The sequence below is a fragment of the Myotis daubentonii genome, chromosome 17 (genome assembly GCF_963259705.1).
Source record: "Myotis daubentonii chromosome 17, mMyoDau2.1, whole genome shotgun sequence".
NCBI classification, from domain to species: domain Eukaryota; kingdom Metazoa; phylum Chordata; class Mammalia; order Chiroptera; family Vespertilionidae; genus Myotis; species Myotis daubentonii.
Genome location: NC_081856.1, coordinates 22305129 through 22327580, shown reverse-complemented (window position 1 = coordinate 22327580; position 22452 = coordinate 22305129). Strand labels below are relative to the sequence as shown.

The 22452-nt window shown below is 40.6% G+C and overlaps 1 long non-coding RNA gene across 2 annotated transcripts; it reads left to right on the top strand.

Annotated features, from left to right (window-relative positions):
* Positions 1-704: 704 nt before the first annotated feature.
* Positions 705-21915, top strand: LOC132219928 (uncharacterized). 2 transcript variants are annotated; one of them, XR_009449637.1, is made up of 4 exons: positions 705-812; positions 16006-16056; positions 18426-18593; positions 20176-21915. It is a non-coding gene; the product is annotated as an uncharacterized LOC132219928 (long non-coding RNA). The 2 variants fall into 2 exon arrangements; XR_009449638.1 differs by lacking the exons at positions 705-812; positions 16006-16056 and adding an exon at positions 2542-2704.
* The last annotated feature ends 537 nt before the right edge of the window (positions 21916-22452 follow it).

The window sequence follows — 22452 nt, the reverse complement described above, 5'->3', positions numbered from 1 at the left end:
CCTTACAAAATAAAAAATGTGAAGGAAAATAAACAAAAGGACAGTGATCAATGACAACTGAAAAGATATAGTAGTTCCCACCTTTTAAATCACTTTCCAGCCTGAATCACTTCTGGAGATATTTGTAAACATGCTTGTTCAATACTGGTTTAATACACTGTGCCCAATAACTAGGTCAAAACGCTCCTTTGCCAGTTGAATAAAAGTTACAATTCAAAAGTGATTTACTAGTCTCAATCCCAATGGGAAAGCAGTAGTCACTCAATTCTAATGGGAATATAAATGAGCTGGTGCAATTTGATGTTGCTAGAACCAATCCATTTACTTAATACCACACTTAAATTAACATAAGTGTTGTGGCCAAGAATGATTTTTAAATATCTTACATATTTATGTTGTCAAAGAAAAGGTAAAAGGAAATCCAATTCAAACTAACAAGTTTTTTAAAGTAAATGTGTCTTTTCCCATTTTCTAGTCAGAACTGAAGTTGACATTTTATTCTGCTTATAATATAACTGCTTTTATTTACCCCAAAGCATTTCATCAATCCATGTGGTTCTAGTGACAGCCACCTATCCTGGTCCACCACCTCATGTATAGTAATTGGACTAGAGAGTATCACATGACCAAAATCAGCTCAATCAGAATGCTCCCTGGGGAGAGTTTTCACAATAGACCTGGGGAAAGAGCAGTCTTTCCTCCCTGCAGAACTATTAGGGGATGTGTGTAAGTAGCTGACAGCTGCGCCCCCGTCATGTGAAGAAACCTACCTGTAGCTACAGAGGACTTGCAGAAAGAATCAGAAACAAAAGGTAGAGATAACTTCCTGATAAATGTTTAGTCCTTAGTTCTCCTCAGATCTAAAATCATATGTCATGTGGTTTAGGCATGTGAGCCAACAAAATCCTGCTGAAATTAATTTGAGCTGGGTTTCTGTTATTTGCAATCATGAGAATCCCAAATAATTTAGTAATGGAGTTTATATATGGCATAACATTTTTTCAGGGTAGAATTTTCCTAAGAATAAAATTTTATCTAACTTATGAAGTCAAGATAAAATGAAAACAAGATGCCATTTTAGTTTTTCTTAATATATTTTACTGATTTTTTACAAAGAGGAAGGGAGAGGGCTAGAGAGTTAGAAACATTGATCAGCTGCCTCCTGCACATTCCCCACTGGGTATGTGCCCGCAACCAAGGTACAGGCCCTTGGCTGGAATTGAACCTGGGACCCCTGAGTCCGCAAGCTGATGCTCTATCCACTGAGCCAAACCGGTTAGGGCAAGGTGCCATTTTAAAAAGGGAAAATAATGGTTATGAATGACAAAAATAAGCATATAGCAATGGAACTCATTTAAAGCCTATTTTAAAATATAACAACTCTTCAAAAAACTATACAAGAAAAAAAGTGTAAATTAGTTTCAGGTTTCAAAAGTGGGAGTTTTATTTTAAGTCGAGTTTGGGGCTTACTACTCTCATCTCCAAGTACTAGATTCTATTTTTACAGTGTTAAGTAATTCAGTTCCAAACATTAGTCCTTTTAAAAATACTTTATAGCTGAAGCAAAACAGATGTAAAAAAAAAAAAAAAAAAAAAAAAAAAAAAAAAAAAAAAAAAAAGGACACATTAAATTTGTAATCCCTCATCCTGAATTAATTGTACTAGCTTGTGTTAAATATTATATTGTGCTAAAATAAAAAATGGAAGTGAATTTTGGTAGATATACTTTATAGACAGCAAATGAAAGGATAAACATCAAGTTCTGATGTTGAGTGACAGCTGCTGCAGCTTTTAAAATGTAATTTGTTTCTCTATGCTCTTCTGCTTTCTGCTTTCATTGTCTTCTTTGTCGACATCCTAATGTACATGTTCTCTTTGGCTTCTATTTCTAGAATGGCCTGTCATTCTATACGCATACTTCAATTCTATCTTCAAAATGTTCCCAATTCTTTCCTCAGAACCCTCACCTATGTGAGCTTCCTTGGCCAACTTCCACTAGGCAACACATGTTTGTACATTAGAAATTCCAGGTTGTCCTGGCCAGTGTGGCTCTGTGGGTTAGAGTGTGCACCAGCTCAGGGAGCATACAGGAGGCAACTGATCAATGTTTCTCCTACAAAGATGTCTTGCTCTCTTGACTTCTTCCTCTCCCTCTCCTTTCCTCTCTTTCTAGAATCAATGAACAACATATCCTCAGGTGAGGATTTAAATAAAAAGGAAAAGAAATTCCAGGTAAATTACTATAACAAGATCTCAATTACGTTTTTGCATTTCCCCTCCCCCTTTTTTTTCATGTTTCTTAGCCATTGGAGCGTGGTTTTCTGTAAGTTTTATTTCACAGCCTTTTTACAGTTTTGTAGTATGTCACTGGGAATTTTCTTGTAAAATTTTAAGTGTCTTATATTAATTATTAACCTGGACATACAAAAACAAAGGACAAACTTCTTTAAGGCAAGATAAGCCTTTGATTAAGGAAGTTATATTCCTGGAGAGTGACTATCCACCCTGACCTGCCCTGCCCCGTTAGGAATGGATGATCAGATACCTGTGAGCTTACTTTATACAGGACCCCTTTTTCCCTCCACACTGGACTGAACTGAAAGTTTCTTCTCCACCTGATCAGTTCAGCAGCCACCTGAGATGGAAATAATTAGATGTATCTTAGGTGTCCACTCGCCTCAAACAAATCCAAAGTCATCTTCAGGTAAGACCTTCCCAGGATTGCACATCCCATGCTGGGTTGTGGGGTGGTCTTAGCTATCAGCTGCTCCTCAGAGACAGGGACCACATCTGTTCCCTTCCTTCCGTCCTCCCTCCCTTCCTTTCTCTCTCTCTCTCTCTCTCTCTCTCTCTCTCTCTCTCTCTCTCTCTCTCTCTTTCTCTCAACAAACAAGTACTGTTTGTTTTGAAAGGGACTTGGAAGTCCGACACTTTTATTTATCGCATATTGGAGAGTAAAGCAAAGGGGAGAGCAGGGGAGGAGCTGGGGAGTAAATTTCCTCTAGTGCCTGGAGGAAAGGTAGACAGTCCAGGTCAGGGGGAGGTCAGGAGGTGGGGTGCACTCCTTGGAACTGACCCAGGGTGCTGGAATGGCTGCTTATGGGCTGTCAGTTTGTAATAAGTTTCAGTAAGTAAAATAAAGGCCACTTTGATCTCTCTGGTCATGCATGATAATAGGGCCCAAAATCCTTGTCCCAGTTCAGGGACACACTAGCTCCCAGATCAAATGATTCATACGCACAAACAAGAGACCATGGCCGTGAAACAGTTGGAAACAAAACCACCTAAATTGTACATGAAGCTAAAGATTTCTAGTAAAGCTTTGGTATTGTCCAAAGTTCAGATGTATATGAAAGTGATAATTCGAAGTAAAAAGAATTGACATAAAAAGGCTTTTTAGTATTTCATAAAACCAGCCTGTGTAGTAAGCATTTTAAGGTAATTATTTTATTTTATCTTCACAATAGCACTAAAAGCTGCATTGTATTATTCTCATTGTATAGCTAAGGTAACTGAGGGTCAGAAAGGTTAAGTGATTCACTCAGTGTCACGCAGCTAAGAGTGGCTAGCAGGTCAGAAAAACTTGTGCCCCATTTTTAGAGCTTTTCCTGCATCTGCCAGTTCTCAATGGTCTTTAGCTCAAAATAATCCATATACCAAAGAGAAATATTGTGGGGTGGTGTATTCTAGTACCCTTTGGCCCTATGGAGGGAATCTGGATAACCTTGGGTATGGCGATGATTTTTTAGATATAACCTCAAAGGAATAATGTGTTAAAAAATAATTGATAAGCTGGATTTCATTAAAATTAAATACTTCTGCTGTGGATAAGTCATTGTCAAGAGAATGAAAAGACACAGATTGGGAAAGAGAAAATATTTGCAAATATACATCTGATAACAGATTGTTTTCCGAAATATATAGAAAACTCTTAAACTTAACAATAAGAAAACAAACAACCCAGTTAAAAAATGGGCCAGCCCTGACCAGTTTGGCTCAGTGGATAGAGCATCTGCCTGCAGACTCAAGGGTCCTGGGTTCGATTCCGGTCAAGGGCATGTACCTTGATTGCAGGCACATCCCCAGTGGGGAGTGTGCAAGAGGCAGCTGATCGATGTTTCTCTCTCATCGATGTTTCTAACTCTCTATCCCTCTCCCTTCCTCTCTGTAAAAAATCAATAAAATATAAAAAAATAAAACAAAATAAAAAATGGGCCAGAGACCTAGACAGACACTTCACCAAGGCAAATACACAGGTGACAAATGAGCATATGAAAAGATGCTCAGCATCATGTGTCATCAGAGAGCTGCAAATTGAAACAATGAGGTGCCACTGCAGCCTGGAATACTGGCAACAGCAGATGCTGGAGAGGAGGTGAAGCAACAAGAACTTTCATTTGTTGCTGGTGGGGATGCAAAATGGCACAGCCACTTTGGAAGGCTGGCAGTTTCCGGAAAAACTAAACATACACTTTCCCCATGATGCACTGGTATTGCTCCTTATTATTTACCCAAAGGAACCAAAAACTTGTGTCCACACGAAAACCTGCCCATGGATGTTAATAGCAGCTTTAGTCATAGCTGCACTAACTTGGGAACAACCAAGATGTCCTTCCATAGGCGAAGGGATGGATACACTGTGGTACATCCAGACAATCAAATGCTCTTCAGCGCTATAAAGAAATGAGCCACCCAGCCACAGAATGACATGGAGGGGACTTAAATGTATATTACTGGCTGGAAGAAGCCAATGAGACACACTAGTGTCTGATTTCAACTATATGACAGTAAAAAGATAATACTGCTGGCTGCCAGGAGCTAGAAGGTGAGGTAAGTAGGCAGAGCACGGAGGATTTTTAGGGCAGTGGAACTATTCTGTATGATACTACAATGGTAGGTTAACATAATGGTCATTATACGCCTGCTCAAACCCATAGAATGTGGACCAACAGTGTTACAACAGTGTGCGGCCCAAATGCACACAATGGACTTTGGGTGATAATGGTGGGTTAATCAATGTAGGTTCATCAGTGGTAGCAATTGTGGCTCTAAACAAGAGCTGCTCTAAACATGATGGTGCCCCCACTTTTTTTAAAAACCAGGAAATCACAAAAGTTAAGAGCAAAAATCTGGGAAAGACCTGGATTTGAATCCTATGTTATAAATAAAGCTGCTACAAGCATCCTTGGCAAGTTTTTTTGTGGACATACGTTTTTATTTCTCTTGGGCAGGATTAAGTGGAATTACTGGGCCATAAGAATTTATTTAAGTTTATATAAAACTGTCAAACTGTTTCCAAAGTGGTTGCATCATTTGGTACCCTGTATTTGATTTTGGAAAAGTTAATTTAACCTCTTGGTGTTAGTTTTCTCTCCCTTGGATAATGGGGGTAATAATACTCACCACTCATGACTTCAAGAGGATCTATAATAATAAAAGCATAATATGCTCATTAGATCAGATGTCCTTCTGGACAAAAAGCAGTGGGCGGAGGCTGCAGCAGAGGTGGCAGAGGCCCCCAGCCACAGCAGTGGCAGGCGGGGGCCGGGGCCAAGGCCCTTGCATGAGTTTCGTGCATCGGGCCTCTAGTTAAAATATAAGTGATAACAGAGCATGGCACAAAGTAATTTCTCAATAAAAGCCGCTATTCTGTTGTGGTTGTCATTCCTGATTTTTAAAAACATTATACTATAAAAAATTTCAAACCTAACTAAAAGATGAAAGAGCATGAGCACCCATATACCAACTCCTAGATCCTACGATTCACATTTCCTCACACTTTCTTTATTATCTCTTTATCTACATATGAACCCATTTTTAATGCATTTCATAGTGAGTCATGAACATTAGTACATTTCCCACTAAGAAAATTAGCACATTTCACTAAGTACTTTATTATATGTATCCTTAATTAGAGTTCAATATTTGTTTATGGCTCTTGTTTTCCTTTGAGGAAAAACTTAGGTAGAATAAAATACACAAATCTTAAATGTATTATTCTACAGTTTTTGGCAGATGCATGAATCCGTGTAACTCAAAACCCCCTCAGGATACAAAACTTTCTCTTCATGCCAGAAAGTTCCCTCTTACCCTTTTCCAATCAATCATTGTCTTTACCCCCAAAAGGGCAACCATTCTTTTTCATTTTTTCAACTCTATAGATTAGCTTTGTGTATTCTAGGCCTTGCTATAAATGGAATACAAATACTCTATGCTCTTTTTTGGGGGGTATGAATTCTTTTGCTCAGTATATTTTCATATTCATGCATTATTACTTTATATAAATATGCTAGCATTTATTTATCTATTCTCTTAGTGGCGGACACCTGGGTGGCTTCCATTCTTGTCAAACATGACAAAGGTGCTATGAACATTTTTGTATATGTTCATAGGCCCTTTTTGAAAACCATATGTTTTCATCTCTTTGGGGGATGTTTTCTTAAGCAGAATTACTGGACCATAGGTATTTGTTTAGTTTTACATCGAACTGCCGAACTGTTTTCCAAAGTAGTTGTACCATTTTATATTTCCGCCAATAGTTGGTCTCTGTGTAGATCAGAATTTGATGCTCTTCTTCCTTTTAATTTTAGCCATTCCAGTGAGTGATTTGAATAGTGTGGTTTCTCCTTGTGGTGGTAACTTCCATTTCCCTGATGACTAATGATGCTGGGAATTTTTATGTGCTCCTTGGCAATTTGCATATCTTCCTTTGTGAAACATCTATTCAAGTCTTTTTGCGTGTGTGTGTGTGTGTGTGTGTGTGTGGTTTTTTGTTTTGTTTTGTTTCTTTAGCAGAAGAAAGCAAATGGATGCCTTATAGGGAAGGATATCCCATTTAACTAATTAATTAAGGAATTAATTTATATGTTTATTCTTTTTACATATTTATTTATTTATTTATTTTTGTCAATCCTCACACGAGGATATTTTTTCCATTGTTTTTTAGAGAGAGTGGAATGAAGAGGGAAAGAGAGAAACATTGATGTGAGAGCAAAACAGCCATTGGCTGCATCCTGCATGGCCTCCACCAGGGATTTAGCCCTGATCTGGATTTGAACTGGCAACCTTGCAGTGCCCGGGACAATGCCCAACCAACCAAGCCACACTGGCCAGGTCTTTTAATTGGACTGTTGCACAGTTGGTATCATTCCTAGCAGGTCCCTGAAAAAGGCAGCCAGGTACTCTGATGGAAAGATCAAGAGAATGAAAGAAAGGGAGGCGGAGGCAGCAGGAGGCACTTACATTGACAGCAAGTCCTAGAGGCTCTCAGCCATCACTCTCCGTTAGTCCACAAAACTCCACATCTAGGCAGGCACTTTCTAGCTGTTCTTTGCCAGGCTGAACTGAGGACATAGTGCCCTGCTCTTGATGTCTACACATTTCAGTCACACAAACACAAGGGACACTGTCTTCGTTTTGGGTTCTCCCCAAAGCACATTGAGACAAGATTTTAGTGCAGGGAGCTCATTTGGGTGATGACCTCAGAATGAGGGAATAGGAATGTGAGAGACAAAAGGAACCAAAGTCAAATGGTGTGCAGACAGCAAAGCTCCGTTCTGGCAGGTCTCCTGTGAAGCACAGAGGGCCTCCAAGAACTGTTCACAATAGCACAGTCATCGCTGGCTCTTAGAGGCACAAATTGCCCTGCACTTCCAGTTCCCACACTGGCTGGGTCCCTTACGGACCTGGCTGAGATCCGAGGGGTCCAGGCATGTGACTTGAGCACCAAAAGGGCCTGTTAGTGAGCAGGAGGCCTTCTGTAAAGTCACTGCTGGCTTTGGCTAGGAAGGCTCCCTTCTGCCTCCTTCCCCAGCCCTGCCCCCACCTCCACCACTACCACTCCTCTCTCCTGCCCTCTGGATTCCACACCAAAGTCAAGTTCCTCTCCCCTCCCCTGTGCAGAATGGCTTCCTTCCTGCCCTGAAGCCTGGGCTCCCGCTGGCACTCAGGCCCTGGGGCTCAGCTTCTACCCCAAGTAGGTTCATGCTCACATCTCCTCAAAAATGGCAGCAGTCAATAACATTCTTCTCATTATTACAGCAGATTTCACCAGCCCGTCCCGCCCAAGTCTTGGATGATTTCTTCAGCTCACTCGACTGTTATGACTGTCACAGTTCTGCCTGCTCTATGCTCTGCTGAAATACATCTGTCACCATGTTAGAGACGGGAGCTTTGTTTTTTGTTTTTTTGTTTTTAAATCAGGGAGATGATTAGGTCATTGGATGATGAAATTCCCACTGAGAACAGTGTTTTAACGCCACTCACCGCCAATCAATCAGCTCATGTTTACCCCGTGCCAGCTCTGTGCCGATGCCCTTTCACTCTGATTTATCTCTACCTTTACCTCCACAAGGTCAAAAGTTTGCCTTTTTATTTTCCCCCCATCCCTTTAAATCTGCCTTGATCCCTGCTCTGCTTTTTCCTCTTAGCTGGCAGCAAACCCCTTCTATATTTAACTGAATATATACCACTTAAGAGGCATCACCAAGTGTAATTATAATGGTGTTTCTCCTTCCTTTCTGCTAGCATCTATTTCAAACCTTTCTCACTCCTAACTATAGACTTCTCTTTAGGACACCATGGCTTTCCTATTCTTGGACCAAGCAGAATCAGACTCCTTGGTTTTTTGGCTGATCTACATAAGACAAAGCTGATGGGACCTCGGCTTCTTTTCCTCCCTCCCTCCCTCCCTCCCTCCCTCCCTCCCTCCCTCCCTCCCTCCCTCCCTCCCTCCTTCCCTTCCTCCCTCCTCCTTCCTTCCCTTTCCATTGATGGAGATCATTCTATTTTGATAAAAAGTACAAGGTGCCCCATCCACATAAAGGTCAGGAATATACACATGCAATGACTATCATGTTATTGATATATACAACAAAATACCTTTGTACAAAGTACACAGAAAGACAAAGTTTTAAAGTCCAGAAGAAGGGAAACATTTAGCAGTTTTCTACCCCTCTGAAAGATCAAGCAGACAAAACTAAGTGAGGCGATAGAGACTCTGGATAATAACATTCCTAAGTTTAATTAAATAGACCAAATGGAACTCAGCTTCCTTGTGAGTAGAGCACAGAGCCATAGTAGCTGGAAGTAGCTGAAGCGCCAGGTTCCCACCGCAGCCTTGCAGAGGTGTTATGAGCTCAAACTCTGGAGCCACTCTGCCTGGGGCCAAATTCTGGATCTGTGAGTTAGTGTGTGACTCAGGGCAAGCACTTAACCTCCCCACACCTCAGTTTATTCGTCTTCACAGTGGGTGCAGGACTAGTACCTATCTCTCAGGCTGAGTGGGTGTTAAACTAGTTAATAGATACAAAGCCCTCCAGAGGGTGCTTTAGATAGCAAGCCCGCAGCAGTGTTACTGCCCCGGGGCTCCATCAGGGAGGGGCAGACACCATCCACAGGGCCACTGGGCTCCTTTTGCCTTGACAGGAGGCTGCCTCTAGCCAGCAAGATTTTTAGACTTCCCAGGGAAGGTGGGTTAGAACTAAGAATGAAAGATGAAGAGAAAATATTGATGCATCCCAGCTTGGAACATCAGCCCCTCCCCATCTCTGGGGGTGGGGGGAGGACTAAGTCTCTGCAAGTGTTATGACCACTGACCTTCTGGCACAGTGAGAAGGACTGCAATGTATCGTATGCTATCCGTTTTTATTCTGTAGAAGTTTTTTCTTCTCTTTTTACAAAACAGCCATGATTTTTACACTTTGCACATTCAGAAACCTTCTCAAAACAAGAGACAGAGAAATGCCCACATTCAGTTTTCTTGGTTCTGTGCTTTCACTGAGTTTTTATTTTAATAGTTTAGTAGTAGCAGCTAACATTTAGTGATCATTTGTCACAGGCCAGGGCAGCCATGGGCAAACTACGGCCCGCAGGCCAGATCCGGCCCGTTTGAAATGAATAAAACTAAAAAAAAAAGACCGTACCCTTTTATGTAATGATGTTTACTCTGAATTTATATTAGTTCACACAAACACTCCAGCCATGCTTTTGTTCCGGCCCTCCGGTCCAGTTTAAGAACCCATTGTGGCCCTCGAGTCAAAAAGTTTGCCCACCCCTGGGCCAGGGACTATTTTACATGGATTTTCACATTCACTCCACCCACCGAGCCTCTAGGGGGCAGCATAGCAAAGAACTGTGACATCTCTGTAGTCATCCTGGGGCCAAAACATGGCTCCTCCGCGTTCCTGTGTGACATAGGGAAAGTCATTGAACCTCTATGTTTTTGTTGCCTCATCTGGCAAAAGTGCTCAATTTGTTTCCCTCATTGAACTGTTGTAAGTTATTAAATAAAATACTTAAAACAGTGCCCAGAACGCAACAGAAATAAGTTAATAAATATAAATTACATCTATGCAGAGGAGAAACTGAGGCCAGGGAGCTAGAATTTGAAAAGAGGCAGTGCAACTCCGGAGCACATACCCTTTTATCTCTGTGATGTTGCATATTATGAAAACCGACAGCGTTTTTGTGCCTCTGCTAAACAATTCTGGGAGGAAGCAGACTAGACAATACTAGACCAGGGAAAATAACCTTGATCTAGGAAATAATTGCTCCTGGAAGACAAGGCTGAACCAACTCCGATTGCTTATTTATCAATACAAACAGCTTATTCATCAAAGGCTGCTATAAGACCTTTCCTCACTATGCTCACTCATTCAAAAATACGGTAACATTAACTCTGCCCAATCCCAACTAGTTTGTTGCTTTAGCCCTTCAAATGCTATAAGTTTCCCCCTGACTTCTCCCTCACTGCAATAAGCCTTAACAGACATGGCTTTACTTGAGCAGCAGGTATATCTGATGGTATTTGGGGGAGTCAATAATCAACAATCTTGGAAGGTTCACTGTGATCTGCCAAAGACACCCCCCGCCCCTGCCCCTTGCTGCTGAGGCCCAAGACCCTCCGCCCAGGAGTGGGAGCACCTCTGCGGTCCCCTGAGCACCAGGAGTCTCACTATTGTGAGTTGGCAGAACCGAACTCCTGGTTTTTTTCATTTGCCGTTGCTGACCAGGGCAACGGATCATAAATGTTGTTATATATTATAGAGAGCACTCTTTCACCAAAGAAGAATAATTTAATTTTAGTTTACAATAACTCTATAGATTTTTCTCTGACCTAATTGCCACACAGAAAATTTTAGTCTAATATTTAGATAAGATAAAATTTGGATAAAATTTCTCATGATTAAAATTTGATAAAAAGTCTATATTAGTCTATAGGCTCAATAAGTTACTACTATAACCACAAATTATTCAATGTTAAAAATATAAGATTATGCTTAGTTCAATTAAATTTCTTTTAGAGATTGAATCTTGTGAGCCTTGTGAAATCATAAGGGCTTAGTGTATTGGTAAATTATATAATTTTCAGATCTTCAGTTAACTTTAAGACCTTAAACTAATATTAAATTAAGCTAATCCTATATAATAAAAGGCCAATATGCAAACTGACCAAACAGTGGAACAACTGGTCGCTATGACATGCACTGACCACCAGGGGGCAGACGTGCAATGCAGGAGCTGCCCCCTTGTGGTCAGTGCACTCCCACAGGGGGAGCGCCACTCAGCCAGCAGCCCTGAGCTGGGCTCATGGTTGGCAAGTGCAGCAGCAGTGGTGAGAGCCTCTCCTGCCTCCAAGACAGCATTAAGGAGCCGGCTTCCAGTGAGCCTGGCTTCTGGCTGGCAAGTGCAGCAGTGGTGGCAGGAGTCTATCCTGCCTCCACTACAGGTGGGCAGTAAGGAGTGAGGAGTCCTGGACTGCGAGAGCCCCAGATTGCAAGAGTGATGTCTGACTGCCAGCTTAGGACCAATCCCCGCAGGCATCAGGCCTAAGCCAGGAGGTGGACATCCCTTGAGGGGTTGCGGACTGTGAGAGAGTGCAGGCCTGGCTGAGGGACACCCACATGCCAGTGCACAAATCTCATGCACCAGGCCTCTAGTTAGTAAATATATTTATAATTCAACCATTTCTAAGTAAGAACTAAAAGCACATTATTTTTTCAAGAAACATTATTTTGGATTTCACTTATTCCTAATCTTTATATACAGAATGCTATAGGATATTTAAATGTCTGAATCATACATGTATGAATATATGTATATATTTTTTATTCATGGAAAAAATTAGATAGACATTTTGCACTGCATCATTTTCTAGTTTTCTCCTGAGTTCAGAAAAACAAATTTGATTACTTTGATTAAAGGTGATAGTTAATATAAAGATTTGAGGTTATACTATAATTATAGATAAATACAAATGAGTATGTACAATAATAAGTATATTTTCTTTCTTTCTTTCTTTATTTTAATTTATTTCAGAGAGGAAGGAAGAGAGACAGAGAGATAGAAACATCAATGATGATAGGGAATCATTGATTGGCTGCCTCTTGCATGCCCCCTACTGAGGACTGAGCCCACAACCTGGGCATGTGCCCTTGATCAGAATTGAACCCAGGAGAGAACCAAGATGGCGGCATAGGTAAACACTGGAGAATGCTGCCTCGCACAATCACTTCAAAAATACAACTAAAAGATGGAACGGACATCACCCAGAACCACAGGAAAGCTGGCTGAGGGGAAATTCTTCAACTAGAAGGAAAGAGCAAAGCATACCGAGACTCAGAGAAGGCGCAGTGCGGAAAATACAAAGGTGCAGAGGTGCGCGCGGAGCGGGCTGATGGCTGAGGGCGCGGTTGTCGTTTTCAATCAGGAGGGAGGCTCAGGCCCTGAGCTCCAGTTCTGGGCGAGTCTCTAGGGACCCAGACTCAAATGGGAGAAGCAGGACTGTCTGGCATCAGTCAGAACGCGAGGGCAGCTTTCTCTCTGAGGTTTGCAGCGGTTGCTGGGACTCTGAGAGGCAGAGCCTCTGGAGACAGGACTGAGAGCAGCCATAACTGCTCCCTCCGCCCGCCCTGTAGATCCCCGGGGACCCGCCCCGCCCAAGCCCTACACAGAGGCATTTGCGGGATAGCCTCAAATTAGCAACGCCCTAGAGATCCAGCACAGAAGCTCTCCCACTGCAGACACAGCTGATTCTCACAGCCAGTTGGCCTGGAGGTCAAATCCCCCCAGTATTAACTACAACAATCAAGGCTTAACTACAATAAGTCTGCACACAAAGACCACTAGGAGGTGCACCAAGAAAGCATAAAAAAAATGCGGAGACAAAGAAACAGGACAGAATTGTCAATGGAAGATATAGAGTTCAGAACCACACTTTTAAGGTCTCTCAAGAACTGTCTAGAAGCCGCCAATAAACTTAATGAGATCTACAAGAAATCTAATGAGACCCTCGATGTTATGATAAAGAACCAACTAGAAATTAAGCATACACTGACTGAAATAAAGAATACTATACAGACTCCCAACAGCAGACCAGAGGAGCGCAAGAATCAAGGCAAAGATTTGAAATGCAAAGAAGCAAAAAAAACACCCAACCGGGAAAGCAAAATGAAAAAAGAATCCAAAAATACGAAGATAGTGTAAGGAGCCTCTGGGTCAGCTTCAAGCATACCAACATCAGAATTATAGGGGTGCCAGAAGATGAGAGAGAGCAAGATATTGAAAACCTATTTGAAGAAATAATGACAGAAAACTTCCCCTACCTGGTGAAAGAAATAGACTTACAAGTCCAGGAAGCGCAGAGAACCCCAAACAAAAGGAATCCAAAGAGGATCACACCAAGACACATCATCATTAAAATGCCAAGAGCAAAAGACAAAGAGAGATTATAAGAGCAGCAAGAGAAAGAAACTCAGTTACCTACAAGGGAGTACCCATACGACTGTCAGCTGATTTCTCAACAGAAACTTTGCAGGCCAGAAGGGAGTGGCAAGAAATATTCAAAGTGATGAATGCCAAGAACCTACAACCAAGATTACTTTATCCAGCAAAGCTATCATTCAGAATTGAAGGTCAGATAAAGAGCTTCACAGATAAGGAAAAGTTAAAGGAGTTCATCACCACCAAACCAGTATTATATGTAATGCTGAAAGGTATCCTTTAAGAGGAAGAAGAAGAAAAAGGTAAAGATACAAATTATGAACAACAAATATGCATCTATCAACAAGTGAATCTAAGAATCAAGTGAATAAATAATCTGATGAACAGAATGAACTGTTGATGATAAAAGATTAAGGGACATAGAAAGGGAACGGACTGACTATTCTTGGGGGGAAAAGGGATGTGGGGGGTGCGGGAAGAGACTGGACAAAAATCGTGCACCTATGGATGAGGACAGTGGGTGGGGAGTGAGGGCGGAGGGTGGGTTGGGAACTGGAAGGAGGGGAGTTATGGGGGGGGAGAAAAAGAGGAACAAATGTAATAATCTGAACAATAAAGATTTAATTAAAAAAAAACAGAATTGAACCCAGGACCCTTCAGTCCACAGGCCTATGCTCTATCCACTGAGCCAAACCATCAGGGCTGTTTGCTTCCTTCTTAAGAAAATTGTTATTGTTCCTTAAGATGGCAAATTCCATTATATATGTATATGTAAATATATGTACACAATTTTTAAATTAAATATGCTAACAGTTGTATTTTAGACAATAAATTTTAATAGGTTTAATTTTGTTATCAATTTGCTTAGTTTGTATATTTTTATATATAAAATATATATAGTAATACATATAAACATATCTATTTAAATGCATAAATATAAAATAGCTTTAAATTTCTTTTAAAAGTTTATAAATAAAGAATAAGATAATAGCCCAGCTGGCATGGCTTAGTGGTTGAGCGTTGACCTATGAACAAGGAGGTCATGGTTTGATTCCCGGTCAGGGCACATGCCTGGTTTGTGGGCTCAATCCCCAGTGTGGGGCATGCAGGAGGCAGCATATCAATGTTTCTATTTCTCCCTCTTCCTTCCTCTCTGAGATCAATAACAATATGTTTTAAAAAGAATAAAATAACAGACAAGTCTGAGGGCATGCTGTAGGTGTAAAATATCTAAAGGGGATAATGATAAAGGTTTCTAATACCAAAGATGATCAGTGAAGAAAACAGTAAATTGTGTCCAAAATTTTTGTGTGTTTGTCAAATTTGGCTCAGTGTTAATAGATTTATTCATAAAGAGAAAGATTTATGTATACTTTACTATAGATTGTAAAATGGATGATATACAAAAAGTAAAATTAGAATATGAGGACTTTTTTCCCTTGTTAAATAACCAAGTTATTTTATGCCCAGATAACAGAGATTTCTTTTCACAAAATAGTCTGAGAACACTCCAATGTGCTGCCATGCTCCTGATTATTTTGACAAAAGTTCTTTAAGTTTGAATAAAGTTCAGTTTCTAAGGATCATTGCTACTTTTTGTTCTGTGGTTTCAAAATATTGCTTGAAACTATTTCTGGCCCTTGAATCTTTCAACTTACATTTATATTTTGTCTCCTTTGACACCTCTTCTTGATTTTGGCTTTTCCAAATTTAGTCCCTAAATTCAAATTGTTAAGATATTTTTAAACCTGAATTATCTTTTCATTTTCTGGAATGGTCACCAGATATCATAAAAATTAACGCCTTTGTTTTATAATACAAAACATAATAAACAGGATTTGGGGGGCATTCTCCAAATTTTAACGGACTCAGTAATATTGTGAGAGTTCTTCTGTCTCCCAATTTTAAGATAACAATGAAGAAAAATTTTATCTTTCTTTGTTAATCATGCATAAATAAGAAATATCAATTTGATGCAATAATTATATGCTTCTCGGGAATATTAATGTTTTCTACGTAAAAATTGGTCAACTGTCCATGAAGATAATTTTGTATCTAAGGTATCATGTTTCAATACCCTGCCAACCAGAGACAATGATAGTACTCGTTATGGTATAAGTGGAAAGACCCCGGGGATGTGTTGATGCTCTCTCTATTTAAAATGTGTTCTTATTCCTGAGTAATCACTTATTACACCCTTATAAATTAGTTGTGTGTTAACTGTGAAAGATGATTTCATTCTTTTTCCATTCTGATCATGTTTCAGAGATTTGTTTTTTTTAGAAAAGACACAGGAAAATTGCGCTGAAGCCTCATTGAGCAGGACCTCATCAGGTACCGTTAACAACAAACACAGCAGTGAAAGTTTGGGGTGAACATCCTTAGGTCCCTGGCTCTCAATTAAAGGGACACAAACCATCCTGAGCTCAGAAGCACACAAACCCATAACTGTGGTCGTATAGAGGAAAACATAAAACATTTGGGTGCTGAATTTATTGGACTGAAGTACCTTATTAAAATGTAGGGTTTTAGACAATACACTCAAGTATTCAAATGCCAGTTTTTAATGGAGGGGAAAGAATGATAAGTATCGTATTAATCAAGCATTTAAATATTTCAGATGGCTGATTCGATATGCAACTTGGTTGCTTAATCTTTCTATAAACACTGAAAACAAAAATAATTACACTGAGGAATCTATAACAGCTTTTATGAATTTAGCATTTTCCAGTGCAGCTAGTGTTATAAATATTTAATGAAAATATTAGGATCATTAGAATGGACCCCACTCTGGGAGAAATGGCTAATAAATCAGCTTTTGGACAGTACAGACAGAGGCAATAAAGAACATTTCTTGACTTATGCAGGTAGAGTCTTTAATCCTTGTAGCCACAAGATAGGATCAATGGGTTAGTAAACTCTAAAAGAAAAAAGTGCTTACTTGTTCATCATGATGAGTAGCTAATGCCTGTCCTTCTGTTGGGACAGAAGTTCCATGAGGATGATCTTGTGTTGTCTTCTTTTCAATTTTATCCCCCAGACTTTAGTAGCATTACACAAAGTAGATAACCAATATTGGTGGAAGGAAGAAGGGAAGGGAGGAAGGGAGAGAGGGAGAGAGGAAGGGAGGGAGGGAGGGAGGGAGGGAGGAAGAGAGGGAGGGAGGAAGGGAGGGAGGGAGGAAGGGAGTGAGGGAGGAAGAGAGGAAGGAAGGAAGGGAGGGAGAGAGGGAGGGAGGGAGGGAGGAAGGAGGGAAGGAAGGAAGGGAGGAAGGGAGAGAGGGAGGGAGGGAGGGAGGGAGGAAAGGAGGAAGAGAGGAAGGGAGGGAGGGAGGGAGAGAGGGAGGGAGGAAGGAAGGAAGGAAGGAAGGAAGGAAGGAAGGAAGGAAGGAAGGAAGGAAGAGGGGAAGGAGGGAAGAAGGGAAGGAAATAAGGAGGGCAGAAGGGAAAGAGGCCTCCTCATTTGGACCCACTGTGAAAATCAGGTGACCTCAGACTACATTAAAGTAAGTCAGGTACATTCTTAATGGCTGTCCTCACTCTCTTCTTTCTATATTTTTTAAGAGGAGGAAGAAAGAAAGTTCTAATTCCTTGGAAGCATTTTCTATTGGCCTGGTATTACCAGGGAGCTATGTTTAGCCTGCTTTTTTTTTTTTTTTTTGAGAGAGAGAGAGAGAGAGTGGAAGGGAGGGGGAGAGACAGAGAGAAAAGCATTGGTGTGGGAGAGACACATTGATTGGTTGCCTCCTGCATGTGCCCTGACCATCACCCGGGATGGACCCTGCAACCAAGGTAAGAGCCTTTGACCAGAATCAGACCTTTCAGTCCGCGAACAGATGCTCTAGCGACTGAGCCAAACCAGCTAGGGCTAGCCTGCTCTTTTGAGGATAGCTTCCCAAGAATTATTTTCAAACTTAGGAAATCAGCCTCTTCACATTTTTTAAGCACTTGATCAAAGATCTCATTTATTTTCCACTCTATCATTAACAGATTATCACAGTTATGAAGATACTTAAAGGTCTAAAAATTTCCTTAGCAGAGCAAAAGATGGGTTAAATGTCATATTTATTGTGTTTATTTTAGAAAGATAAGAATGTTCCATCTTTAGTATTTTGAAACTAACTTGGTGAAAACTTTTCCTTAATCTTCAGAGCAATTTTTATATAAATGTTAATTTTTAAAAAATATATAGCTATTCCCAAAGTACTTTTAAATATGTTTTCCCAACAATCATGTGAGAAAATAGGGAATCCCATTTTACAGATGAGAAAATAGAGGCTCAGAAATATTTAATTGCAGACTTAAATATTTCATTACAGAGCTATGAAGAGGGAACAGACATATGAATTTTGATCCTTCTGCTTCTTCCCATCAGCTAGCTGATTCTTAGGGCAGGGAGGTGGGGTGGGGGTGAAGGAATTGTAATCATTAGTATTTAATTTGTAATCCAAAGCAAGCAGGTTTTCACTAGACCTCACTTTGTAATCTCTCACTAGGTTATTTTGAAGGTAAAACTAGGTAGGAATGGATTAAATTCTCACCGGAGAGACTCCCTGATGTGGTTAAAAACCACACAAACCATCGATGCTGCTTTGAATCACCTGAGCACACAGGAAGTCATTCCTGTGCGTTTCAGAATGCACAGTTGTTGAACGGCTCCATCCATTTATTTGTTTTGAAATTAACGCTTGTGTACCTTTCCAGGGCGGCTGCCTCCCAGTGACCTTCTGGGCTGACCTTGCCTCTGAAGAACTAGAAAAACTGCCTGCTGACTGCATTGGTCAGTGAAGCAAGGACACCTCACCCACTCCTGCCCATCATGGCTTTCCCTCCACGCCAGCTGGACTGAGCTACCGCACACAAATACCTTGGGTGAGTGCATAAGAATGGTCGGCAGAGTCACAGGTGATGGAGAAGTTTCAAGTCTTTAATAACCACCGATGATGTAAGTGCCAGGACCCTCTGCTTTGTGTTCTGATTGTGTCTTTATATGCCTCACACTGGCAACAGTGGGTCCTGTCATGTTTTATGACTTTCCTTTCACAGTAGTTCCCTTCCTGGGAGTGAATTCTGAAGTTAGTTTCTAAATATTGTAGGTAGCTACTGCTTTTAATTTTCATGTTCCTATGGATTTGGAGTTGGGGCTGCTGTTAGGATTTCTTTGTGTTTAACAAAAGCACTTGTATCCACAGAGACATGGATTTACTTGTAACTTATTAATTCAGTAGTAATTCATTCTATCAACAAATCCTCTATTGCGTTGTTTACTTCTCCTGGGAGGAAATTATCTAGTGGTAAATGAGAATGCATGAAATCAATACTGCTTTCTAGTTCTAAAGGTAAATACACATTTTTTATATTGAGTAAGGATATCTCTCTTTCTCTACACACACACACACACACACACACACACACACACACACACACACAGTGTTCTTAATAATTTTCAGCAGACAGTTCTGTTTTGATTTTCTACCTCAGTAGCATTTCAACATGGTCTACACATGGAATATGCTCTTGTTAAAGAGGCTACCATCCCTGCTTCATTTCTACCAGCTAATATGTTCCAGAAGATTTTCCTTTTATTACAAAACAAGCTGGAATACATTCAGAGCATTTACCAAGAAATATCCCTTGATCTTCTTTTTCCCTGAGGAGGGTATGAGTGGATTACAGCACTAAAAACAGGAAATACTTTGGAAAATGCTGAAAATCAGTGTGGGAAAAAATAACACAAACTATTACTCTCTTAAATTTTTTTCTGCAGATCACGCTTTAGGGAAGGACATCATAAAAACTAATTTTCATATTGAATTGAATTATTGTATTATTATTTTAGAATGAAAACGTACTCTACTAACGGGTATAAGGAAAGACCAGACATAAAATGATGCACTGTATAATGAAAGAGAGTTTTTTCCTATCAGACCTGAGGCACACTCGGTATTGAAGATGCACAAATGCCTGATAGCACTGCACACACCTATGACTCCTTTCCCTGTACATGTGGGAACTCCGGCCTGCGCTTGCCTGGACATGAAATGTTTATCTTGCTCCCTTCACCATTTTCCAAGCAACTGCTCTCCTGCCCAGATGCACCAGCAAACAAGCTCCTTTTCCTAAAGGTAGGCTTTGCACATTAAATGAATTTATGTGATAGGCCCTGCACAGATTGAGAAAAGCCAGGGCCTGTTTCTTGGGAATCCTCATCAACCATGTTTTCTCCGATTTCCACCATGTGGAGAGCTCAGGCATAGCCACCTCGGAGCTCCGGGCCGGGCCTGCGGTCCACACAGTCTGTGTCAGGTCGGGGACCACAAAGCTCACTACTTCAGCCTGCTTCTCAGCAGTCATGTGCAGCTGCGTTGGAGCTAGGTGTAGTTAAAATGCATGGAAATATAGGAAAAGGTGCAGATGGCCCTGTCAATCAAAAGGATGTCTTTCCACTCTCCAGGGCCTTCAGTCTTCTATTTGACACATTGAGGGGAACATTGATCGCGGTGACAGCGTGGCCAGACCCTTCCTGCTCTCCCATCCAGAGTGGGGCTGAGTTCCTTCCCTTTCTGGCGGGGCAGCCTGGGCCTGGCGCCACTTCCCTCTGGGTCAATAACTTCCTCCCAGGCCACTCCTGATGTGGCTACTGAAGCCGCGCCTACACCCATCTCTTTTCACCTTTTAACAATGTCCCTTCCTTTCCTGTCCCACCCCTTCCACCGTGGGGTCTCTGTGACTCTCATTCCTCACTCGTTTCCCCAGAGGGCTGCAGACCATCACCCACAGGAAAGGGGACTTTGCAGGTGTGTTTAAGTTAAGGATCTTGGGATGGGATGATTATCCTGGGTTTTCTGGTTTAGCCCAATGGGTCCTTATAAAGGGGAGGTAAGCGTGTCCGGGTGGGAGAAGGGAGTGTGACAAGGAAGCAGCGGTGGGAGTGATGTGTTTTGAAGACATAGAAAGGGGCCGCACACCTGAGGGCCTCTAGAAGCTGCAAAAGGCAAAGAAACAGATTCTCCCCTGGAGCTTCCACATAGAAATATGGTCCTGCCAACATGTAGATATTAGCCCCATAAAACTCATTTCTGACCTCTGACCTCCACAGCTGTAAGATTATAAATTTGTCCTGTCTTGAGCCACTACAAACATCTTTTTTTGTGGTAATTTCTTACAACAGTAACAGAAAACTAATTCTGATTTAGTATTTTTAAGATATATACATATATATATATATATATATATATATATATGTTTAAAGTACAATAAAAATTTTAAAGCTTTTTGGAAAGAGGTGAGAAATTATTTCAATAAACTATACTCCAAGGCAAGTGGATTTGAAGTCCATTAAGCATCTCCAATGGACATGATTATCCTGACCCTGCAGATTGCTCTACTAGCCATCCTAGTAGAAATATATTATCTAGATGCAAAAGTCTTAATAAGCATATATATGTGTAGAGAAACAATAACTGGTATGGAGAAAACCTATTATGATAATGACTTCTAAATTTTCTTGTAAAATCTACTTAATGCTCAGTAGAGGTCAGTCATGGAGCATGGCAGAAAAAGGGAAACACATGAAAACAATATAAAGAATTTGGAGACCTGTTAAGGTTTTATGTATGATTCTCAAAATTAAGTTAGAGATATGCCTTGGTTAAAACACTGTATTTAGTATTTGAAATACTATGCATTACTTTTTGTTTTTATTTATGTGAGTTTTTTGTAATCTGGATGAAAGCATAATTTAAAGTCAATAAAACGTATCCCTCTTAAGTGAATGATTCAATGGGTTTGGAAAAATATATGCACCCATGAAACTACCAGCACAGTCAAGATATAGAACATATTCATCACCCTTAAAAGTTCCTTTGGGCCCCTCGTCCATTGTGCCCTACCCAATGCCCCAGCCCAGGCAACCAGCACTGTAGACCAGATTTGTTCTTTCCAGAGTTCATGTGGTTGCAACTGTATTTTACCTCCAACTTAGTATCTTGGAGAGTATTTTTTAAAAATATGTTTTATTGATTTTTTACAGAGAGGAAAAGAGAGGGACAGAGAGGTAGAAACATCAATCAGCTGCCTCCTGCACACTCCCCACTGGGGATGTGCCCGCAACCAAGGTACATGCCCTTGACTGGAATCGAACCTGGGACCCTTCAGTCCTCAGGCCGACGCTCTATCCACTGAGCCAAACTGGTTAGGCTCTTGAAGAGTATTTTTAATGTGATAGGAAACCCATCCAACAAAATCCTACATGAACTGTTAAGTAATATTTTACTAGGAATAATTTCCTCCGAATTCTCAATTTAGGGTTCTATTAAATTATTTTTTTTTAAATAGGTATATTTGTGTTGTTAAAAGTTCTTTTACTGTAAAGCATGTTTTTTTTATTTTCCATAATAAAATAAAATTTTAAAGCTCTACTAATATTTTAATAGGTTTGATATTTCCCTTTCCACTTTCTGTTTCCTGATGAAGAAATCACTTGGTTACTTTAGAATCCAAGTTGGTCCTTATTTTTCAAGCGAGCAGTCATGGTTGTTTACAGAGAAGATGTGTATTACAGGTAAGCAGAGCGGAACAGTTTGGAAGGCTTCCCAGCCAGGGTACGTGAAAAAGATTACTAAACAAGCCCTATATTTCCTAAAATATATTGCTTAAAGGTTAAGAAAAATACTCTAGTAACGAGCCAGATGTATGCTCTGTCTTAGACGTGTACAACACTGATCAAGAG